Source organism: Desmodus rotundus, chromosome 3 (assembly GCF_022682495.2).
Source record: "Desmodus rotundus isolate HL8 chromosome 3, HLdesRot8A.1, whole genome shotgun sequence".
Taxonomy (NCBI): domain Eukaryota; kingdom Metazoa; phylum Chordata; class Mammalia; order Chiroptera; family Phyllostomidae; genus Desmodus; species Desmodus rotundus.
The window spans coordinates 169,662,398-169,686,468 of NC_071389.1; the positions used below are offsets into that span (position 1 = coordinate 169,662,398).

General features: G+C 36.6%; 1 non-coding gene across 1 annotated transcript; it reads left to right on the forward strand.

Annotated features, from left to right (window-relative positions):
* The first annotated feature begins 722 nt into the window (after positions 1–722).
* LOC112318730 (small nucleolar RNA SNORA38) lies at positions 723–853 on the forward strand. The gene has a single exon (XR_002976252.1). It is a non-coding gene; the product is annotated as a small nucleolar RNA SNORA38 (small nucleolar RNA).
* The last annotated feature ends 23,218 nt before the right edge of the window (positions 854–24,071 follow it).

Below are 24,071 nucleotides of genomic sequence, written 5' to 3' on the forward strand. Positions count from 1 at the left end.
ACTGGGGATCAAACCCATAATGCAGGTATGTGCCCTGACTGGGAATTGAACCAGTGATCTTTCACTGTGCAAGACCACTCCCAACCAACTGAGCCAGCCTGGTCAGAGCTAGACTCCTTCTCCTTCTCTTTTTCTGAGGATACTAATGCCATCATGTGAGCTCTACTTCATGACCTCATCTGAACCTAATTACAACCTCCCTAACACCACCCCATTGGAGGTTAATTTCAAAATACGAATTTGAGGGTCACAAACAGGCAATAATTTTCCTGGGTCTAGGAATACTGTTTGTTGCAGGGTTAACTGGAAACCAGGGTTTGGAAAATAATTCCCTCTCCTTGCTTTAATTCCACACCCTCCCCCTGACAACTATAGTGATGAAATGAATTGATTATTGATCCCACTGAGCTGTAAATGTGTTCATTAACCACCCTTCTATGATGAAACCAATTGATATTTGACACCTACACATTATCCAAAAAGTGTAGATCATAATACCTACCCTTCAGAGATGTTATAAGTTTTTGATTTATTCAGTAATGTGACTGACACATTATATGGGTCCAATAAGTATTAGTTAAATGCCCTTAGTACCTGTGTAATCTTGATCAAGTTATTTATTCTTATAAAGTAGTTTTGATAAATTTTATCTGATTAGCTAGTAGTAACTTAAGATATGTGAAAATACAAATAACTGTGCAAACAACAATTAAAAATAACAATCCTCCTATGAAGGCATGCCTGTGGTTCCCTGTCTTTGGACACATAAGAATTGGAGGCAAAGAAATGTGGACTTGGAAAAATCTGGGGCCAGCTTACTCCCTGCAGGCTCAAAATCAACCATCCCACATAGAGGAAAAAAAGAAAAAAAGAAGAAAAAAACAATTAAAAATAACAAAAACAGCATTGTGGAAATGAATTGCCTTTTTTTCCACTTTAGGTATCAAAATCTTGAATAAAATTTATCACCCATCTCTAATAAATATCTTATTTATTTTAGCATGTATTTTATGATTCATTCCTGACCTAATACACTACCCCCCTTTTCTTCTTTTAATCATTTGTACTATTTTAATTTATACTATTGTATTTCATTATGTATATCCTTATAAAATATTATAAATTATTCCTGGGCAAAAGTTAGGTAAACAAACCAATATACATATATTCTCAATTACTATATTAGTCATAGATAGATATGAATAGGTCCAGATATTATCCATCCTCTAATAATATCTTTAAAAATGTGTTTGGCAGGATGTTAATATTTAATATCTAAAAATAGAGTTCCAAGATTGAAAAAAAGTTGGGAAAATGTCTGAAAAATTAAAGGCATACAATGTCTTTATACTTCTTTCCAGAGTCTTTATATGCCACTATGAATTATTATACAAAATCAGGGACACAGTGTATAGCATTTCTCAAAATTAGTTTTGTTAACTCATAATTTTATTGAAAAAACACAGGGATTAGTTGTGAGTAATTACCATATTTTTCAGATCATAAGACACACCTAGATTTTAGAGGAGGAAAATAAGAAAAAACGTTTTGAAACAAAAAATGTGGTAAAATATTTAATAACATAAATAACTCCCCCCCCACCCTGCAGTGAGCCAGGTAAGCTACATTCAGACTATAAGACACACCACCATTTTCCTCCCAAATTTGGTGGGGGGAGTGTGTCTTATAGTCCAAAACATACGGTAGACCCACATTTCTTACCAGTTCCTTCCAGGGCGGTTTGAAGATATACAGCTGGACCTCGTTTTTTGGGGTGAGTTGACAGAATGAAAAGCACAGCCTCACAGTGCTTAGAAAACAAAGTCCCACCAGAGGAAAGGGCCTCCATCAAGTCATGCTCTTTTCCTTCTCAAGGTATTTGCTAGATTTTGAAGTTGCAAAGCATGAAATGCTAGAGAGCTGAACTGGGAAACTCTGAAGGACAAAACAGGGCTTCCTGTAGTACTGTCCAGCTAATCAGACACAGACCCCTTAGCTTCTAATCAAAGGCCCAGGAAAGCCACGCCCTAGAAACAGGGGAAAAACAGAAGTAGATTTAGTTAGTTACTATTATTGCAATCTGGAATGGCCCAGATGAATTGCTGATTGAGGTAATCAGTTCCTCACCTATCTCTTTAAAAGAAATGGGATACATGTCTGGGAAAAAATAATATTAATGTAGAGTCTCCATATTTCTTTTATATCTAATCTAAAATGGAATAAAAATTACTATATAGAGAGAAAATAAAAATAATAACAAAAGCAAAAAAATGAAAAGAGAAAAACCGAAAGCAAATAGTCCAGTTATTGGAATTATATAAAATACTTTAAAATAGCCCTGGCTGCTCTGGCTCAGTGAATTGAGCACTAGCCTGCAAACCACAGGGTTGCCGGTTTGATTCCCGGTCAGGGCACATGCCTAGGTTGCAGGCCATGTCCCCAGTGGGGGCCACATTATAGGCAACCACACATTGAGGTTTCTCTCCCTCTCTTTCTCCCTCCCACCGCCCTCTCTAAAAATAAAAATAAATATTTAAAAAAATATTTTAAAAACTAAAAAATTAAAATAACTATAATTAACATGTTCAAAAAGGAGAATAAATATGAACAAAAGAGATGACAGGAGTAGAGAATTTCATCAGAATTTACACTTATATAATTTATCCAGTGGACATTCTGGACCCAAATACTATAATGTCTGAAATCAAAAATTAAGTGAAAGTATTTAACAATTTAGAATAATCTGAACATAGAACCAGTAACTAGGAAGGCAGAGAGTCAATAATATGCAAAATAAATAAAAGAGAAAAAAGAACGTAGAAAACATGGGTGCAGTCCTTACATTTCGGTTGATTAGATTTCAAGAAGGGTGCTAAGACGATTACATGGAAAGATCTTACCAACAAAGGGTGTCAGAACAACTGGAGAGCTGAATGCAAAAGCATGCAGCTGGACCCCTACCTCACACCACATGCAAAAATTAACTCAAATACCCAATCAGAAACCCAATTAGATCTAAAACTAAAAAACTCTTAGAAGAAAACATAGGAAGAAATATGTGTGACCCTGTTATACAATGGTTTCTTAGCTACAATGTCAAAAGCACAAGTGACAAAAGAAAAGCTAACATGGGAGTCACTAAAATTCAAAAGTGTTGTAAAAACATCCTAAATATGAAAGAAAAGAAAAAGCAAATCATATTGGTAAGCAATGTGTATTATAAAATATGAAGAACCTTTACAATGTGACAATAAAAAAACAACCGAGTGTTAAAAATGTGCAAAGAATCTGAGACATTTTTTCAAAAAGATAATACAAATGGCCAATAAAAATGTTCATCATTATCAACCATCAGGAAAAAAACATTAACATACATTAAATGAGAAAACACTTTGTTCTCAATAAGATGGCTAAAATAAAAGTGACAAACAATAATAAATGCTGTAGGAAGTGGCAAATTTACAGAAAGGTAAATAGCACCACTATTTTGGATAATAGACATTTCTTCAAAAGTTAAACATAGAGTTTGATATATTGCTGGACAATTGTCTTGATCTGGACATTTTTAGATCTTGATAAATCTCTTGGTAAAAATAATCGATGATGCTATGACAATGTGCTATAGGATCACACTTATATGTCATATAATAGTTTATTTTATCCATGTTTACAGGGGGACTATTATATAACACTGTCTTACATATTGTGGACTTACAGGTAGAGAAGACATGTGTAGGTCCTGTTGCCAAGGAGTCTGCAAAATACTGTGGGAAGCCATTGTTAGCAAATACTAACACCATGAATTTGGAAAAAAGCAAAATGTGTCCACATACTGTACCTTTAAGTACCTTTACTGGAGCACCTATCACAGTTTATATCACTTACAAATCACATATTTATCATTCTAGCTACACTGCGCATATAGCAGATTCTCAATAAAAATTTGTGGAAACATCTAGTATATTTTCTCTTCACTTTATTTACTGACTGATTAAATGGAGGAGAGGGCTGCACGCATTGCTGAATCACATGCATTACATTGATGGATACGTGGTCAAAGGAATAACGTACAGTTGGTGTTACTCCATTCCAGGGCCCCACTACCTTTTCGTGCAATTCTGACTCTGTGTCTCCGTTACTTCGTAGTAAAGACTATGGCACCCAAGCCTCGCAGGGACAGTCCTCTGAACATCCTACATCCTTGATCAATCCCAGTCCCAGGTAAACCTGGATGTGAGTCACTTTATCGAGCAAATTTACCTGGTTTTCATTTAAAAAGTAGCTACAAGGTAAAGTGATTCAGTGGATGCTGATACATGTTCGGCATTTACCGAGCACATCTCGGTCTGGGCTGCACCTTGTTAATGCTCACAGCAGCCCTGGGAGGAAGAGCCATCACCATCTGCGCTGACAGATGAGGAAGGGCAAGCACAGAATATTCAGGCACAGAACTGGATTTCAGACTCGGGCTTGTGCAAAGCTGGGTCTGCGTTTCTGACCACGATGTTCAAATGTGGTGAAATAGTAGGTTTGTTGTTACTGAGGGGTTTTTTTCCAACTCTCAGAAACTTCCATGTCTACCCCGAAAAAGTCGGCTCTACTGTTTAGATACTCCCTGCCCCTAATAAAGTTCGCCCATGTAAACACTATAGGCACGCTTAGAGAAATTTGTTTTCTCACAATAAATATGTGTGAAGCCTTTTCAGTCCAGTTGCGCTGAAATTTAATCAAGTAAAAAAAAATTGACCATTGCACTCCTGAGAAGGATGTTTGTTTATTTGTTTGTGTAGCTTTTAATTAGCTGGCTCTGTGGAATGATTCTGGCTGGACTTGCTTTCTCCAAGCGTCTGATTTAAACATCTATATTCCCTCGAATTCTGTAGGCGTGGGTGAGCTATTTCAGACAGGTTAGCGATTTCGACTTTGGCAAGCACTTTGGCTTTTCAGACTCCTTTGAGTGAAAATCAATTTACACTCTTTGCAAACATGTGACAGCATAAATCAGGCAATTGAGTTCACTCTTAAAACACAATAGGGGCTTGTTTCATTTTGCTGAGGAGATGGACAAACCATTTTCTACTAGTTTCAAACATATCCCTGTCATACTGTGGCAATTTGACAAGCATACTATTGCACCATATTTAATCTGATAGATAATAAAAACAGAAGCAAGGGAGGTTAGATGATCTGTTGAGGGCGGCAGACAGGCAGGCAGGGAAGGAGTCAGGTTCAGATTCACATGTTTTAAATACACCCACCATCTTGGGCTGCTTAATACCTCCCTGAACCACCCCCGATATTTGATGTTGAGATTTGGTAGCATCCATTCCCATTCAGATGTACTTTAACTAAAGAGGGTCTGAAGAAAGTGGAGCTTTTAACCAAAACTCCAAGAGCTGGGTGCTATAAAACTAATTTAAAAAGTGGAATAAAGTGGAAATTATAAGAGCTGGTTACAATTACACCACTTAGACTTTAAATGGCAAATAATTCTGGTGATTAGGAAACCCATTGATGTAATGTGGTTAAAAAAGAACACAGAGCAAAATGGAGCTGGGATTGGAAGCGGATCGTTTCCATGTCTGTCCTGGGGACACTGTTGGTAAACGGAAGAGAACATTCCGCTGTAGGAAAACAACCACCACTAAAAATATAATTTTTTATGCTATCCCATTTTGCTTATAAATTCTAACTTTGTTTATGTCATCTCTTTGCTAACTATATACATTCTGCAGTATTCAGCTATTACTGTCTCAATACTTTGAAAAGAAATTATTGTGACTTTCCCCCCTCAGTTTCTTAGCTAGATTTTTATCAAGCTAGGCCTCGTGTTTTTCACTGCCGTAGACTAAATTTCTCTTAGTTTTTTAATGATTTACTACACTCCAAATATCTGGAAAATCCTGTAGGTTTAATGCAGACTATTATTTTTAATCGCATTTTGTTTGTGTTTAAACCTGTCAGCATCCTTGGTATGAATGAGCTTTTTGGGGGAGGTAGGAGAACTACTTCCATTTGAGCTAAGCTAGATGCTAACTCTGCCTGGAAACAGGACCCTCAGCTGAATGGGGACACATATATCTTTGTTGTGATACTGAACCACCATGATCGTCTCCAAAATGAAAATCATGGACTTGAAAGAGGGTCATTCTAGTGTTCAGGTTACCCCAGTGATGGTCAGTGACTCTCTTGCCTGTTAAAATCATTTTGAGAAACTGGGACTGACCTCACATTACATAAGAATTGGTCAGTTCTGTGGCATATATGTTGTGGTGACCCCTAGTAATTTAGTAGAAATAAAGAGCATTCCAAATTGATATCGGGAGCCTGATGACAGATGAAACTTAATAATGCGTGATGGCATTTTGTTTAAAACAATGCCTTGTTTTAGCAACTCACATTCATTCGGAGACGAGTCCGTTTGTATCTTCATCCTGATCATCGTATCTTGATCCTAACAGGCAGAGGGACTGAGACACAGGGTAAACTCAAAAGCATGCAAGCGCTTTTGCAATTTCACTAAAGGGTAAACCTTGAGTGAGACGGTCAGGAACAGCTTAAAAGTATCTCCAGTGTTTCCTAAACCTGAGGCCCCTTAGAGCAGGGTCCCCAAGCTCTAAGGAGCAAAGCTTCGCTGGCATTGTTACCACCTGAGCTCCACCTGCTGTCCTCCCCTCATCCCATCTGTGAAAAAATTGTCTTCCATGAAACTGGTCCCAGGTGCCAAAAAGGTTGGGGGCCACTGCTTGAGATTATTTCTCCGATATAGTGGACACGTGTGAAATTTTTGTCAACCTAGAAACTTCTGAAAACCATTTTCATATTTTAAGGTAACTTTCCACATTCTAATTTCCTCTTCTCCAAGTGTGAGGCCAGGACCTTACCCTTTTGTCTTTTTTGCAGGTGAGGCAAAGCCAAGTGTGTTCGGTTCCCACAATCAGATCCAACCATGGCAATGACTTCTTGCAGCAGAGAACAGTATGAGGACTGAGCTCTGTGCAGCCGCCGTTTTGCTGACATGTGTAGAGGGATATGGCACAGGGACAATGAGCTATCAGATGTAGCAGGGACAGAAGTCCCAGGAGTAACTTTCCAAGGCTCCGCACCCATCTTCCCCGGGAAGGGGTATGCTGTACCTGTGGAAGTGCTGTTATGCCCACAAGGAGTCCAGGGGCTGATTTGGGTGTTTTCCTGACAGTACTGTAGCTTCTGGGTCTACTTTGTTGGCCCTCGTGGAGATGATGTGAATTGCAGAGTATGATTTAATAAATTTGTTTACTCTTTAACTTAAGTGAAGTGGATTCTGTTGTTTGCAATTAAGAACACTTACAAATGCAGAAATTTGTATCAGAAATATTGTACTTGTAGGCAACAACCCTTCAAGGAAATATAAATCTGTGGGTTGACTGTTGGGTCTGATTGTTTTTGAAATGAAAAAACAAAAACAAACAAACAAAACCAGGAATAATTCAATTGTTATTAGTAAATATAGCTTTGCAGCCCACTGTGAAAAGTGGCAAAACATTTAAGAAAATTATCGTGACGGTCACCTGGAATTAGTGTCCATGGAAGGAAAATTACCGTGCCCTAAAACACTATCAAGGCTGTGAGGAATTCTAAGGCTGCAGACTGGGAAGTCTCTTTTAAATTGCCCTAGAGAATAAATAGAAGGAAAGAGAATGAGTCTCAGCTTCTCAGTTGCTAAATTCCACATTCAAGGTATGTTCAGTTGAAGTGAATGCTCCAAAAATCCTTTGGCTAATACATTAGGTAAAGGCTATTCTTCTTCTGACACTGTATTTCTCTTGTATACCAGAAGATGCTGATCACTAATAATATCATACATAAATTAATTGATGTCCATATTACCTTTCACTCCAGGCTACAATTTTGCAGTAGAAATTAATTCGATGGTACTTGTTTGTCTCAGTCAACAACAAAAAGTAAACAAGTTTACAAAATTTTACGTTGCTGCAGGCTAGTGGTCTTCTACTTTCCTTTTTCCTTAAAACATATTTTCACATCATCCCAATAGTCAGAATGTAGACATGCAAAGTTATTCTTTCATGGACTCAAAGCTTAATAATGTGACAAGGGAAGAAATCTTTCATTTAAATTGGTGGCTGCTTCGCCAAGTGCCAAGTGGTCAAGAAAATACTGAAATGACCTGAGAGTCTGAATCGCCAATACGGACCAAACATTGACTTTTCTTCAAAACATAAAATTATTTTTCAATTCCTCAAATAAATATTTTTTTCAAGAACTAAATGTGGTTTCTCATTTTGTGTTTCTGCTTTGTTTCTATGTCTGTGCTTTTAAGGGGAAATACTTTTATCCCTAAAAAAATAGCATAGTCATTTATTATGGTTCAAAGGGACAAATGCCAGAAAGTGGCAATGATCTATTAATCCAAACCTGAAGTGTTGTAGAGCTCTCAACTTTCTATACTATTTGTAAAAGAAATTAATCTTCATGATGTAATTTTACATTCTATTTATATCATTATTCTTTATACAACATAAACATAGAACTCTATGATGTTATTACATGTCATAAATGTCATCATAATTTGTCTTTACACATCATAAATATCTTAGTTTGTGACATTATTACACCTTTGGGTGTCTCTTTCCATATTTATGGTAATTACATCAAAGTATTTACTATAATTATGTCATTTGATGAAATTACAGTAATTACTTCGAAAAATGATAGCCCATGACTAATGAATTAAAATAGCATGGAAATTCACATTAAAAATGACATTAAAATAATGCTAAGGATCTGAGATAACCCACAAGAACAAGAACATTCATTACTGAGCCTTTAACCTCCAAACTTGGCTCGACAGGTTTTCCCTTGTTGAAAATTTTATCTTTATTGAGGATTGGGAAATATTTTGTAATGGTACAGTAAACCATCAAGGCACTGGATATGAAAAGATTGAGACCTAGTTGCTAGTATTACTTTTGGCAAATTAGCAAAACCAAATTGTGACTTAAAAAAAATAACATTAACTATCATAGAAGATCATTCAAATCCTCTTCGATCTGTATTCTTACTCATGCTCTCTCACACTATTATCTACAGTCTCACAAAAATAGGCTTATATGGTCAACATTACATATATTAGGTAACAGACTGGTTACAGAGTGAACTCATGAGGGACTTGTTTTCCAAGCTGAAACTCATATTCATATATCACAACACATCACTAAAAAGGACCAAGACATAATCTCATTCAGTCTCTACCTACACATGGATTAGACTTAAAAATGGCTGAGAAATGGCCCTTTCTATTTTTAGCAGTCTCAGTGAAAAAATATGCCATAGCATCCCATGAAAGCCTATATAAAGGCTACATTTCATTATTGTCAAGAACACCTTTCCCATCCACAGCCCTGAAGCATGAAAGCTCTTCCAAGCAAACTTGCACTTACTGTGCTTGCCTCCCCTCATTTGCCCCACTTTGACCTGTTACCTTTGGCATTTCCTGCTCTTTCTGGTTGCCATGACTTTTAGATTTTTATGTAAATATTTATACATTTAATAAACATTTGAGTGCCTACTGTGTGCCATTCTAGGACCTGAGAATACAGTAGTTCCCCCCTTTATCTGTGGGTTTTCTTGTTTGTGGTTTGTTACCTGTCTTCTGAAAATATTAAATGGAAAATTCCAGAAATAAACAATTCATAAGCTTTAAATTGCATTCTGAATAGCATCGTTAAATCTTGCGCCAATGCTCTCCATCCACCCCAGGATATGAATCATCTCTTCGTCCAGCATTTCCACACAGTATATACACTCTCTGCCCATTAGTCACTTAGTCGCTGTCTTGGTTATCAGATTGATTGTCATGGTATTGCAGTGCTTGTGTTCAATTCCCCTTATTTTACTTAATATTGACCCTGAGGTACAGTGGCTTAACAATGCCTGCCTCATTCACTCCGTTTTATCTCCCCAGTAGGCATTTCATAATCTCACATCACAAGAAGGATAAGTACAGTACAACAAGATATTTTGAGAGAGACACCACATCCACATAACTTTTATTACTGTATACTGACATGGTTGTTCTATTTTATTATTGTTGTTTTTTACCTCTTACTGTGCTTAATTTATAAATTAAATTTTATCATAGGTATGGATGTATAGGAAAATATACTGTATAGATAGGGTTCAGCAGTATCTGCAGTTTCAGGCACCTACTGGGGGCCTTCGAATATGTTCCCTGCCGATAAGAGAGGATTGCTGTGCATACATTAACAAATAAAGCAAAAGTTCTTGTCTGGTGGAGCTTACATAGAAAATAAACAAAGCTGGCACATAAGGGGAAAACAAACAAATAGATAATTATAAAATTTTAGTATGTCATACATACTATAATATAATATAATTACTAGGATAGAGAGTTCCAGGAAACAGTGAGGAGCACAGAGTTGCAAATTGTAATAAGTGTGTAGGTTTTTAACAGGCCTGAGTGAGAAAGTGACATTGGAGCAAAGATTAAATAGGAAGAGTGCCACCAGTGTACTTAGAGCCGAGTAGGTGGGGAGAAGAGCTGTAGAAAGGACTTGCTGGAAAGTCAGGAAATCCTATGTACCTCAACAGGAAGGGAGCAAGGAGTAGGAGATGGGTCTGTAAGGTGGAGGTAGGGTTTGTGTTTAGACATATAGAGTATGAGATTCTTATTGGCCCTCCAAGTAGATATGCATGATAGGCAGCTGGTTGTTTAAGTTTAGGGATGCATTTGGGATTCATCAGCACAAAGGTGTTATTTAAGGTCATGAGGTGGGATGAAGTCATATAGGGGGTAGTGTAGATGGAATGGAGAAGAGGGACAAAGTTTGTGCCCTGGTGAAGCCCAACAGTAATTGCTCAGAGAGAAGAGGAGCAGCTGAAAAAGAATGGCCAGGTAAAGAAAGGAGAGAGCAGCATTCTGATTGTTAGTCTGATTGATAAAGTGTTTAAAGGGAGAGAGACTGATAACCACTGTCAACTATTTCAGTAGGGCCAGTGCCCTGAGGAAGCAAGTGGATTATTGGACAACACTAAAATGGAACATTTGTGTTCTCTCTGATCTTGACATCCAGATGCTAATTATCCATCCTTTGCATCCTAATTCAAGATCCCACTAAACAAAAACAATAGCAGGTTTAAAAAGCTTTATATTTCACAGGCCTTTCTAGGATAAACACTTCAAAAAATGTCCCGTTAAAGTTTCCCCTACTCTTCCAAGTCTTATCACCCTCTGTCTTATCTCAGACCTCCTACATCAGAGATCCCCAAAGTGTAGACCAGTGACCAGGGGGAGTTCCAAGATCCTCTCAGGGGACTGATGTAATCAAAACTATTTTCATAATCAAACTAAGACATTATTTGCCTTTTCTCTCTCATTTTCTCATGAGTATAGAGTAGAATTTTCTAGAAGCTACATGATATGTGAAATCTCAACAGAAAGAATGCACAAGAAGGTATGACAATCCAGGTGACTTCTATTGAGTCAGACATTAAAGAGATTTTTTTTCAAATGTCTACCTCAAGTAAATACTACTTTTCTTAATGACTTTTGAACCTAAGTCCTTCTCAAGGTATGGCCTCCACTCTATAACAATTAAAAATAATGAAATTGTTTTTATATGAAAAATAAATAACTAAAAATGTCTAAATATGTGGTTCTTTTTCTTTATTTTTTGTTTTGACATATATATTTTTCTGCAAAATAAAACATTACTTTGACATATAATGGTATTCTACTGTTATTTTTACCAGTATTTTTAAATGAATTAAAATTGTTTTAACTTTTAATATGGCATATTCAATAGATATGTTTACATTAAAAGAGAAAGCTTTCTGGAATCTTTACTGATTTTGGTAACCATTATCTATAGCATGTTAGTCCATGCCTCTCCATTTCTCATTTTATTACATAATTGTTGGTATTTATCTTAGTTTCTTTTTCAAAAATCTTTCTTTGTCTTTGCAGATTATTAGCTCTTTAGGTTGAAGGGACTATCCTTTTTGTTTTTATTTTTTGGATTCTTCTAGGACTAATTCTACCTGTGGGAAGTTAAACGACTTTCAATTAATACTTCATGACTTTTCATAGATTTGTTAATTTCCCAAATCCCTTTTCTGTTAGCTTTTAAAAATTTCTGGTTGAAATTTCACTGTTTCTGGAGATAACTTCTCCTAGAGATTCATTTAACACATACTATTGAGCATCGGTTGTATAGACGGACCTGTGGAAAATACGAAGATGGACAAGACACAGGTCTTTCTATCTAAGCATTTATAGTCCAGCAGGAAAGATAAGATGGGGTGTCTTGTTGTAAGACATGGTACATCCTTGTTTCAAAGAATGCACCATATATCCAGGTAATCAGGCAACTATTGTCCTCTACGCTATTTCTTTGAAGACTCCATTTACTTTAAATTTAATATCATTTTAAAATTTTACTTCTCTATATAAGCCCTAAAAATATTTAGTTTAATCCTTTAAATTAAAGTTTCAGACTGAGCTTTCATCAAAACTCACATCGCTGAACACTGAGAAAGGATTGTTTGCCATAGGTCCTCCATAACTTGTCAGGAAAGAGATTTTCCGTTATATCTCCACTTGGTATGCAGACAAAAGAGCATGGGGTCCTCATTTCTGGATAGTATGTTAAAAAGAAAGTGCCCCAAATTGTTTTTTCTTAATAATTTGTCTACCATATCCTTTCTGCACAGTTCTACCAAGATCCCATGCGATTACCATATGAATATATATAGAGAAAGTGAGTTTAGAGATCAAAAAGTTACAATGACTGTAACACTCAATTTGCCAACTAAACTAATTAGTCGGGCACAAACTAATCATGGCCATAGAGAGCTAGTATTTTTCTCTTCTCATTTTTAGGAAAAAGGTGGAAAAAAAACAGGAATTCAATCACATACTAGAGTGAACAAAACAAGCTCATATAAGTACAAACCCAGTCTAGTCTCTCTACCATCCAAATTAAGACTCACTATTGCAATCATAAGACCCTGTAAAAAATTCAGTAGTTATTTCCATTCACTATATTATTGAGATAACTGCTTATACATATAAAAAATTTGGTGTGGCTTGAAATGAAAGCAAAAATGAGAATAAAACAAAATAAATAAAAACACTCTGTTTATCAGAAAATTAAATTTGTCAGGTCAAAACACACTATCCTTTGGTTATAATACTGGTAAAAATATGTGTCATTTTATTATACATTATTCTCTGAATGTTGTGAGACAATAATTATAATAAACTTTTCTATGTGGGGTTAACAAAACAAAACAAAAAAAACTAAATGTGGCAAATTTTCATTAGTTTTGCTTCTGACCCTTTTAGATGAAGAAAAAATGCATAAAGGTTTGCAAAAAATAAAAACAGGAATTATTTGGTTTAGTATCTCTCTACAAAAGTGTTTAATTTTTGCTGTATAATCCAAATTGTTTACCTTAATGTTACTCTCTGGCTTCAAGTTTGTTTCTGCATTAATGTTGCATTTGTAATCATATCTTGGAAGGAGTGGTTAGCTTGAAAGGATTAGAAGTGAGATATGGAATCTGGTCCCCTTCGGTCATTTGTTTGTATCCAGCTGAAGTCAGCAGTGGCTAAAATTCATTACCATCTGGCAGTTTTTCCACGGCCTCTGTGACAGAACTTGTGGTCCTAGTCTAGTACATACGAGACAGATGTCCAGGTCATAAAAATCACAACGATACTTGGCAATGTGTCACCCCCTCGTTGACAGCACCACCACACAGGCCAGAGATCGAAGTGGAATAAAGAATGAGCTGTCTTTATCCCATCCAGTGGTCCATTGGCAAGCAGATACTCAGTCCTTATGTATTCTGTGTGGGGGGAAAATCTCCTGGCTATACTCAAAGGAAATGGAAATAATGCTAATGAATACAGCATCTCACAGAACAACATGATCAAGTGTTCTGATTTATCTGCTGCACGAACACAAAATTAGATGAAATAACCCTTCAAACCATTCCTTTCTGTTGGCAAGTGATGTTTCATGTGCTCGTGTTGTCTGAAGGTTTCCAAACCACTGGATGAAGTGTGGAGGGTCGGCCACATCTGCAGTTATAAACACAGCTTGTAAACTTAATCTGGCCATGCTCACTCGGCTTCTTTACAAACCCTGCATGTGCTGTCCTGACCTCATCTCATCCCAGACACTTTCCCAGGACAGGCGTATGTTCTCCCATCGATTAAAAAAAAGTTCCTATATCCTCAGTTTTTCCTCTGAATATTTCCTTCACCTTGTTATTACACCTGAAATATTCTGGTTCTAACAATGATGCTTTGTCTTCCATGTTCTCAAAGAGTGGCCAGTTTTCCTTTTGCTGGCCATTTTGAGATCATTATGTACTTCCTGCCTGTGTTGTTTCCATATCCCCATGGATGATCCAATGGGAGAGTTCTCGTCCCTCAGTTATTGACTTACCTTCACTGATCTAGTTGTCCATTAACGTCAGCCACCCTCTGCCGTGGTTTTACAGTCATCCACACCAACAACAGTAACTTCCCGAGTTCTAACCTCTCAGTGTAAATCACTGCACTCTCTGTCTGCTACCAACTATAATTCCATCTGACATTCTCTAACTCCTTACTAAACCAATACCTCTAATCCATGAACCCGATTGCTCTCTCACTGTATATCATTTCTCTTGTCACCATATCCCTTCCAACTAGAGGCAGATTAGCAGGGTCCATCATTACCCATCATTATCATATTCCCTTATAAAACCACTACTTTATTGTTTTTCCCTGTTTGCCATATGTATCTGGTAAAAAACAAACAAAAAAACCCAGTTTTGTTAAGCTCCAACTCTCCTACTCTAAGCTTGCAGCCAAGGAATGGAAAGTGGCAATCACAATCGAGCAACTATAATGTTTGGCCTCAAACTGAACTTATTATGGCCACAGGTTGAAAATGGGCACTTGAAAGTGATGTTCAATTCCATGGTTTTCTTGGTCATTTTCCAATCAGTTTACTCTCTCATTGTCCCAGAGACCAGGCCCCACTGTGGCTTCCTTCTCCTTGCTTGCAGCTCAGAAGCATGCTTCGTATTTCATGGGTAAAAACAGGAGCAACTCAATTGCAGGTTCATGAGTTGTAACAAATGTAGCACTTTGGTGGAAGATGTTATAAAGGAGGAGGCTATGTGTGGTAGGAGGAGGATGTAAGGAATATCTCTGTGCTACCCTCTTAATTTTGCTGTGAACCTAAAGCTGCTCTGAAAGTACTCTTAAAAATCCTATGACAAAACAGCAACAAAAAAAGAGAAGGAATTAGAAGAAAACTTCTATAACCTCCCACAACCTTACACATCAACTTCTCTCTCTCTCTCCTGCACCACCACCTGATTCGACTGTCCAAGACTTTTCCATTAGTGTCCTATACACCATAATACCATCCATCTTACGAAAAGTACAAAAACAGGGCTTCACCCACATACTCTCTCCAGCTGCTGTGTCATTTCTCTGCTCTTCTTTATGTAAATCCTTAGAAGATTGGGCATTGCTTGTTGTCTCCACAGTCTCTACCTTTCCCTTTTCTCTCTTGAACTCTGTCCAACCATTTTACTCAAAGAATTCTGTTAAGGTCTATGTTTTAAAAAATCTAACGGTAAATTTTAAATCCTAACCTTATTCAACCTCTTAGCATCATTTAACAAAGTTGGTCATTCTTTCATTATCAAAATAGTTTCTTTGCTCAGTTCCAGTGTTCTCCTTTGTCCTCGTTAGCCTTGTACCTGACCATGGCTGCTCCCTCTTGATTGCCATACAATGTACTATTATTCGGTAGTAACAAGAAATAAAGTACTGATACATATTTATATATATAACTATATACACACACATAAACATACATATATAACATGGATAAACATTAAAACATAAAGAACATGTTTAAAGGACCCATGCATAAAGACAACAGGGGGGAGGATTAAGTGTGGGAGGTGGGGGTGGGTAGGTAGGTCAGGGGAGAGTAATGTAGAAAAAATGGGGACAACTGGAAATGAACAACAATAAAAAAAGAAGTTAGAGAAATAAATTTTAAAAAAGCATTATGAATGAAAGAAACTGCTTATCAGTTAATGGACTTTGGATCATATCCAATTTTTGGCAATAATGAATATTACTGCTATGAAAATTCATACATTTCATGTGTAGATACATATTTTTATTTGTCTTGGGTATATATGTAGAAGGGTAATTACTAGATCATATGGTAATTCTATGTTTAAACTTGAGGAATGGCTGCTTTGCTTTTCAAAGGGGCTGCAACCAGCAGTGTATGAGAGATTGACTTCACCACTCCTTCACCAACACCTGCTATTATCTTTCTTTTTTATTACAGTCATCTCACTAAGTGTGAAGTGGTATCTCATTGTGGTATTGACTGGAATTTTCCTGATGGCTAATGATGTACCTTTTTTCATCTGTCATTGGCCATTTGCATATCTTCTTTGGAGAAACATCTATATCTTTTGTCCACTTAAAAATTGTGATATTTATCTTTTAATGATTGAGTTGCAATAGTTCCATAAAAATTCTGGATACAAGGTATCAGATATATGACTTTCAAATATTTTCTTCCTCTCTGTGGATTATTGATGCGGATCCCCTCCCACGTATCAGTGTATTATGGCAGCAGTGGACAAAGTCACACGGACTACAGAAATCCTGTGGACAAAAAGGGACGGCATGGCCACTCTGTAAGTAACAGAGGGTATGAGGGCCAGAGAGAGCACCCAAGAAAGCCCGACCCCTGCCTGGACAGGCTTTTATTGCTTTTCTGGGCACATTACATTGAGGATGGTCCTCATTTACTATGCACAGGTTCACTTTAGATGGTTACATTTTGCAGAAAACAAAGGAGAGGATGTTGATAATTACATCAAAAGGGAAGGATATTTACAAATGTAAAAGGAAAAGTGGTTGAACTGGTTACACTCGTCCTTGGAAGGTTTAGCATAGATTTTAGGAAGTTACTTTAAAGACATGCAGTAAACGTTTGCTGCCTCAATTCAGGGTGGAGGAGTTTTAGCAAAAGCAAGCCTCATAGCAGCCTAGGTACAATGCAGGCCTGATTCCCCACGGGAGAATCTATCCAAGGGCATGGGTCCTGTGCGCCACACCTCGCTCCCCCTGGCTTTTCCACGTGGCAGCTGGGCCCACGCCACCCGGAACAGTCTCCTATAGATTATCTCATTACTCTAATAATGGTGGCCTTTGAAGCTCAAATTTTAAAATTTTGAAGATGCTCAGTTCATGTATATTTTCTTTCTTGTTCGTGTGCTTTTGGTATCTTATCTAAGAAATCATTACCTAACTTAAGGTCATGAGAATTTACAACAATGTTTTCTTCTAAGAGTCTTATAATACATCTTACATTTGGGTATATGATCTATACTAAGTTAATTTTTGTATATGGCGTGAGGTAGGAGGGCCAAATTTCATTCTTTTATATGCTTATATCCAATTATCCTAACATCCTTTGTTGATAAGACTATTCTTTTCCATTTAATTGCTTTGGTACCCTTGTTAGAAATTAATTGACAATAAATATGAAGGTTTATATCTGTATTATCAACTCTATTTCATTGATGTATGTATATCCTCATGCCAGTACCACACTCTTTTAATTCCTGTCACTTTGCAGTACATTTTTAAATTAGGGCATTTGAGTTCTCAAACTCTTTTTTTTAATTTCAAGATTGTTTGGGCTAATTTTGGTCCCTTAAATATTAACATAAATTTTAAGAGTAACTCATCATTTTTTTTTAAATCAAAATTGAAAAACCAGAAGAACAACAGGTGTCTGAGAGGAGGGGAAAAAATGAGACAAGTAAGGTAATATTTTCTTCTAATTCATGTTTTCATCCTACCTGGAAAGCAAACATCATCATATACAAATGAAAAAGGAATGAATTGTTTGTTTACCTTTCTGTTGATGCTTTTTAATAAGATCAGATATCCCAATTGAAGTATAAATTGATTAAGTTTCAAATTATCATTTTTATCACAGGAGATAATATGTATAAAGTATGCAAAACCACAAGTAGTACAGAAAATAATTTAAAATGGAAATACTCATGGCGAGAAGGAAGATTTCTTGTGGATCTTAGCAATATTTTTAGGATGAGCAATAAAGAAGACCTGGGAATCATACCTGTCCACCATGTTTAACATCAACTATTTAAAACACCCTTATGTAATCTTTCTTATACTACATCATATTCAGCGACAATAAGATTTCTTAGAAGGCAAGCAACTTGTTTGACCAGCTTTTAAGAATCCTAAGTGCATGATTTTTGTGTCTGGAAATTTTGACAGCTATTGCTGCATCTTACTTATGACCTTTCTTTTCAATCTGTAATTCATTTCATAATCTCCATCTTAATTGAGATGCTCTGTAGACAGGGTATCTATCTTCAATTTGTATCTACAGTGCTTAATCCAGCACCGTGTGATAGCAGGTGGTTAATAAATGTTTATTAAATAAGTCAATGAAACTTAAGGCATTCCTACAACTCTGATAGACAAAAATGTGATGGGATGAAGTCCACTAATTTTATTTTGCACAAGTTGAAGTGACTGCTAAATACAATCTGGGTAGCTGAGGAGAAGGGTCATATCTTCACTTCGTCTCAGCCATCTTGCCATACATTTCAGAGTCAGAGGATGAAATGGCAACGACTGAGTGGCAATGGTGACACAGACCAGTTTCACTGCGTTTAGTCAAATGTTTTCTACCGCAGACCTTCGCAGTTGTCATTCCACTCACATTTAATTTCCCAACTGTAACAGGTCTACAAATGTGCAATCTTCCCATTCAGATGAGGCTGAATTTCTATTCATATAATTACAACCCGAGTTAACATGAATTAAGTCATGTGCCATTCAAGAATGAGATATTCACATTTTTTACTAAAGAATTAACATGTGCAGTTACATTGCCTTTAACAAATTATTTTTAGCCAGAATATGAAATGGATTGGTAAGAAATATTTAACAGATGATACTGTGACAATGTGCTATTAAGCATGTTACTGTAATGTCAATATTATTAAACCTATGTACCCAGCTAATCCATGAATATAAATTACTTTTCTATCAGCCACACTTTGCTATTTATTAGGATCAGTGTAATAGCTGTAACTATTCTTTTAAGGCAACCTAAAGGCAGGTCTCCACCAAAACTAGAGCCTGGAGAAGAATGGAATTCAGATCTTATCTAAGGGGAAGTCCTTTAGGCACTGTTTGTCCAGACCATTTTGTTGAATCAAGTGTGACTAAGAAATGTGATTGTTTTCCATTACAAACCAAGACAGCTACAATAACTACTGCTGCAATTTATTGAGGTTTGCCAGCTACCTGGAACTGTATAGCCAAGAATATTTTATATAGTGTTGCAAATTATCTCCCCAGTTCTCTAAGGTTTTATTACAAATATGGGAGGAACAAAGTGAGGCTAAAAGATTAGAAAGTAACTTGTATAAAATAAATTAATTAATTTGAAATCAAAACAATAACAACAAAAAAGGTGGTAACCTATGTAAATGCTCAAAGCTTCAGTGTAAATACTTGGGTTCAAAGTCAGGCACAGATTTTTACATAGAACTGAATTATATGATAAGCCATTGAAAATTGGAATAATTGGAAAAATTGGAAAATTTGGAGTAACTCTTATTTGAGTTCACTGCCAGCTGATGATACCAGATTTTTTTCCTCAGCTTCTCTGCAAAACAGAGATGGAACATTATTATAAAAATAGTTGTGCACCATAAGTGTAAAATTATTTTAAAAGGTTTCCCACAAAAATCACTGCTATTTCTACAGTACAATTGGACATTTGGTTTTATCATGCCCATTAGAAAGAGTCTAGTGAAATGCATAAGATTATTTTCTTACTTTCAGGCCTTCTTACGCCCAGTGTGATGCTTAGTCTGTTTTGAGATTTGAGGATGATTCTCTATTTGGGCTGCCTTCTATTTCCCAGCATTACCTTTGTTAGCAATTTTTGCCCACTTTTAGGTATTCTGGTTAAATAAATAAGTGCATATATGTGTATACATAAAACTTTCCTCTTATTTAGAACACTGTCAAATACAGCAAGGACAGGAGAATCAGCATAGGATGTAGAGAGACATGGAAGTAGAGGAGAGCGAGCCTTGCTCAGATGAGGAAGAAGTGACCCCCAGTCTACAGACCTGCTTGTCTTTTGTATTCTTCTAAATACACGGTATGGACCTTTCAACTCAGATTCTGACTCTTTTCTCACAAATCTGCTGTCTTCTTGAAAACAAACATGGTATCTAAGACCCATGAGCAGTTCCCTATTTCCCAAATGCCACCGCCGTCCTTTAATATTTGTGCTCATTTTTATAGCCATCCAGAACAAGATGCAAGCTGCAAATTTCTTGGGAAAGCTGCTGAGTCAACAGCTGGCTCCTTCTCTTCTTTCTATTTCTTCCTCATGGAAATCTGTTTGACACATGCGTTATGCTGCTCTAAAGAGGAAACCTGGAGATAAATTTATCACCATATTTCAAAGATGACTAAAATATACCGACCATGTTGCCCTGTCCTCATTCATGTTAATAGAAACCAGGTTCTGTGAGGGGACAGAAGACAGAACCAGTGTGTTGGTCTGCAAAGGTCAGTGAAGGCTCCACGGACAAGGTGACAATTGGAGCTGAACTTTGAACTCAATGATGTGTGTTTACCTCACCTACAGAGTGGACAGACAGCCAAAAATACCACAGGCTATGCTTCTGGAATGGTGCAAAAAGGCAACCTCCACTGCACTTACTTAATAATTGCTGTAGAGACCACTGTGCTTTAGTTTCACAGTTTTCATTTATTTAGATTAAGTCCTTATTGTTAGGTAGCCTTACGATTTTAGCTGAGAAAAAAATATTGTGTGCAATGTTAATATCCCTATCACAGGGTTAAAAATTCAATCAGATTTTAATTGATCCCAAATTAACCTCAATTAGGGCATTACCATTGTCAGGATTTTAATATCCTTATTGCTGAGCTGAATGCTTACTACTGTCAGCAGTGAATAAATAATAAAATGAATGGGATGAAATACTTGGATATGAATTTATATTTACTTGAGATATGCATAATTTTAAGAGTTGGAATTCTATTTTACATTTTATGACTTCTATTATAAAGATGCAGAAAATTTAGTCTCCTATACATTCTTTTACCACTAATCAATGTTAATTTATTTAGCGATATTAATTTATTTAACAGTAGACCTATTAAATAGTCTACTCCTTATTAGTTACTTCTTGTACTATGTCAGGTTCTAGGATAGGGAAAATTCATTAAATGCAGTCTTATTAAAATCTGCTTTGGCTATAAACTAATGACCTTCCATAGTTTCAAGCTATGTTTTTTTTCTTTCACTTAGATTTGATGGTATTTTTAAGGACATATGGAAATTGAAACAACATTATCTGGTCCCCTGGGATTATTAAAAATTCAGTAAAGCCCTGACCAGCATGGCTCAGGTGATTGAGCATCGTCCTGCAGAGCAAGAGGTGGCCCTTGTGAGTCCCAGTCAGGCTATGTACTGGGCTGCGGTCCTGGTTCCTGGTTGCAGTGTGGACCAGAGGCAACAGACCAATATTTCTCCCACACATCGATGATTCTCTTGCTCTCCTTCTCCCTCCCTCCCTGCTCTCTAAAAATAAATAAATAAAACCTTTCAGGAAAAAAAAATATCTAACAAAATTTAGATGTTTCATGCCAAGCACCTAGGACTTTGTCTTGTGAGCTGTAAGTAGTTAACGCTTCCTGTTACTATCATCACTGTGGCCGCTACTACTTCTACTGCTATTACTACAGTTACTACTAATACTAAACTGGAACTAAGATGCATGTCTAATAATTGAATTTCCTGGATCTTGGATGCAGAAAAATGAAACTCATACAAGAGTGTTGGCACACGAAAAAGTGCAAAAGTAGAGAGTTTGCAGCCATGATTTTAAAAAATGCACTACAAATTTTGCTACAAATTTAAATCAAGTCTTGGAATTCCTTGGGTAATTTGGTGAAAAATTCTCTCAACCAAACTCAATAAAATTTTCATCTTGTATATGGTTTTGACCAATGGGATGGTAGGAAAGATCAATCTAATTAGTAATATCTGTTGTTTTGGCAGATATAGTCTTTCTCATTCAAGCCAAAATGTAAATATAAGGTATTTTTTGATCACATTTATTCTTCTTCTAGTCAAAGTGTTGACCAATTTATTACTTAATGAATTGGTTTAGGTAGAAGCCAGTCAAAAGCAGCTTTATTCTGTCATATCCTTATATTCCTCCATGCTCAGCTGAATCTCCTTGAAATATTTTGGGGTGATCCCAAATTCTTCCTCATCATCTTTAAACTAATTATTTTATTTTCTAGTTATAGTAAAAGTACAGTCCAATCTGACAATTCAACGTTAAATCTCTTGTTCAATTCAAACTATTTTTTCTCTTACAGCTCAGTCTGAGAAATATTATTGCAGCCACCTTGGTCTTCCTCCTCCATTCAATATGTGGTCTCTGGGATGCTTTGGGGTGAAATGGGAAGAGGAAATAGAGGTGAAGGATACAAAGGTATAGCTTGACTGCTAGTTGTGCAGTCTGGCAGGGGTGTAGCCATCCAAATACTGATCCTTTCTTTGATGAGTTCTTTAGAGACTCCCCAGTTGGGAACTTCAGCTTCAGTTCCCAGATCACTTGCTCCTTATACCTTCCACCTGATCCCTGGTTCTCCAAGTCCACTTTTTCCTTTACAATTTGTATTAGACTTTAAGGCAATTCAGGGCCATGTTTCTTCATCAGAGTGTACAATTGACTTCAGCAATTAAACTTATACTTTATAATTGATAAGAGTGCAATACGTTCTTTTTAATATTTCAACAAAGATACTGTTTTTTACATTTAGCCTGCTTTTTAGACATGAATCGGGTTCCTGAATCTCTCAGATTTGAGAAGAGACAGGAATTGGTACAATACTGTTCTCTTGACATTCCCTCCCTTCCTATCCATATGTGCTTTCCAGGTGAGTGATGACTAAGTGTTATCTGATATATTTTGGGTCATCTCTGAGGAAGTTACGCAAGGATGATCAAACAACTCTGTTTTATTGTGAAAAGGTATTAACATCCTTTGTTCTCAGATTTTTGGGACCTCAGCCAAAATAGAGACAGCAGGAATTGTTCCTTTTAACATCAGGATATAGAGAGTAACTTATGATATTTTTCCCTTTGTTTAAATGTTCCTTTGAGGAGAGGGGTTATGTCTTATGCAACATCGTAGTTATTAAATCCAAGAGCATGGTGCCTTGCATATATTATATTTTTAATAAACATCTACCAGCTAACTATATGGTTAATAGTGGTTTTACCATTACCCTATTCTACTAAAACATAGCCGGAAAATTTTTCATTATTAGATTTAGTCCAGTTTCTGGCAGGAAAGAGATAGCACATTCAAAGCTTTTAACTAAAGAGAGGTCAATGAAGGAATCAATCATAGTAATGGGGCAGGGTTAAGGAAGCCAAAAGGGTAAAGCAATAGTAGGAAACCATTGCCACCCTAAGTTTGAGGGAGTAAGAGGAAGGCATGCCATTCCTGTGGCAGATAGGAAGCTAGAGGTGTGGCAGAAAAGTTGTCTAAATGGATCAAGGTCATAGCAGAACATACTCACTGTCAGACCAGTGGCAAGGCAGGAGGCAGCATGGGTACAGGCACAGGGTGATGAATACCTTATCTTGATCTCCTCCCATCAGGCTCTGGTCTGTGCCTGCTATTGGCTGAATCCACTTGGAAGCCAGATGGCAAGGGGACCTGAGCGATGCCATTCTGGATGTCACCCAGTGAGACAGAAAGCAGAGCAAAAAAATATGGGTAATGGATCATGGGAGGAAAAAGGAGACAGAGAACAAGAGTACATTATTATAGTTGGAAAAATCTAATTAGTGTCTGTAAGCTGTTAGAAATAATGTTATATATATCTTTCT